Source organism: Capricornis sumatraensis, chromosome 8, assembly GCF_032405125.1.
Source record: "Capricornis sumatraensis isolate serow.1 chromosome 8, serow.2, whole genome shotgun sequence".
Lineage (NCBI taxonomy): Eukaryota > Metazoa > Chordata > Mammalia > Artiodactyla > Bovidae > Capricornis > Capricornis sumatraensis.
Window position 1 is genome coordinate 1,870,205 of NC_091076.1, and position 2,137 is coordinate 1,872,341.

Here is a 2,137-nt window from a genome sequence, read left to right on the forward strand (position 1 = left end):
CTGAGAAATCTGTATGCAGGTCAGGAAGCAACATTTAGAACTGGACATGGAACAACAGACTGGTTCCAAATAGGAAAAGGAGTGTGTCAAGGCTGTATATTGTCACCCTGCTTATTTAACTCATACGCAGAGTACATCAGGAGAAATGCCAGGCTACAAGAAGCACACGCTGGAATCAAGATTGCCAGGAGAAACATAAATAATCTGAGATATGCAAAAGAAACCACCCCAGGGGCAGAAAGCAAAGAGCAACTAAAGAATCTCTTGATGAAGGTGAAAGAGGAGAGGGAGAAAGCTGGATAAAATACAACATTACCAAAACCAAAATTCATGGCATCCAGTTCCATCACTTCATGGCAAATAGATGGGGAAACAATGGAAACAGTGACATTCTTTATTTTCTGGGGCTCCAAAATCACTGCAGATGGTGACTACAGCCATGAAATTGAAAGACAGCTTGCTCCTTGGAAGAAAAGCTATGACCAACCTAGACACCATATTAAAAAGCAGAGACATTACTTAGCCAACAAAGATCCATATAGTCAAAGTTATGATTTTTTTCCAGTAGTCATATATGGATGTGAGAATCGGACTGAAGGCTGAGCGCCAAAGAATTGATACTTTTGAACAGTTGTCTTGGAGAAGATTCTTGAGTCCCTTGGACTGTGTCAGCTACAAATTGGCACTTACTAAGAGCGTCGCCAACAACTAAACAGCAAAGATGTTTGCCGTCTGCCCTGCGGAGATTAAACCCCACGCTGCCATAGCTGCTGCCCTTCAGCGGCCCCTGAGAGAGTTCAGGGTGGGCTGAGGCAGTCTGTGCTCCAGGGAATCTGGTGGGACAGGTCTTTAGACTGTTGGATGTTTTTAGGAACAGATTCTATGATCTCGATCCTTGCATCTCCTCATATCTACAGAAGCACTAAGCCCCTTCACGGGGACCTCAGAGCCTCACAACTAACAAAAACCTTCTGTGAAACGACTGCTTCGTGGTATCGAACCCCCCCTTCACCAAGACCTTAGGCACCATCTTGCCCCACCGCTGCTTTGGAGCAGTCTCTCCGAGCTCTCTGAGGTGCTGCCCCTGGACTGCAGCCCTCGTTTTGCCCCAAATAGAACTCAACTCACAATGGTCACGTCGTACATTTTCAGTCGACAACTTCAAGGAGATCAAACCAGTCAGTCCTGAGGAAATCAATCCTGATATTCACTGGAAGGACTGATGCTGAAACTGAAGCTCCAGTACTTCGGCCACCTGATGAGAAGAACTGACTCACTGGAGAAGACCCTGATGCTGGGAAAGATTGAGGGCAGGAGGAGAAGGGGACGACAGAGGATGAGGTGGTTGGATGGCATCACTCACTCAATAGACATGAGTTTGAGAAAACTCCAGGAGATGGTGAAGGACAGAAAAGCCTGACGTGCTGCGGTCCACGGCGTCACTAAGAGTCAGACACGACTGAGCGACGGAACAGCAACAGCGCATTGAGACTCCAGGTCCAGTGGAAGTCGGCTCGCCCACCGTCTTGGGCCCATTCGGTTCTAGTCAGTTTCTGCCGCGTCCTCGGGCTATGCCATTCTCTCAAAGGCTGTGCTCTGTCCACTTCCCACCTGTTTCAGTTCCACCTGGGATGGACACAGGGCTTGGCTGGAGAAGAGTCCCAGAGGCCGGTCCCCTCCAGATCCACACACCTGCCTGCAGGGATGGCGGGGCAGTCCCCTGCTGACGTCAGACTCCTGTAGCAGCCCCAAAGACACAGCGTAGGAAGCAGGGTTCTGATGACAAGGAACTGGCTCACACCATCAGGGAGGCTGGGAAGCCCTGGGACCTGGAGTCAGCGAGTGGGACCTGGAGAACAGATGGTATCAGTTCTAGTCCAAAAGCCAGTGGGCTTGAGTCTGGAGGAGGGCCCACATTTCAGCCTGAGTCTGAAGGCAGGAAAAGACTGTCCCTGGGTCCAGGCTCCTGACCAGGCTGGGGGAGTTCCCTCTCACTCAGCCTCTTGCTCTTTGTGGGCCTTCACATGATTGGACAAGGCCTACCTTCAGGGGCAGGCCTCTTGCTTTATCCAGTCTACACACTCCAACACTGAGTTCCTCTAGAAACACAGATATACCCAGGAGAATGTTTGAATAA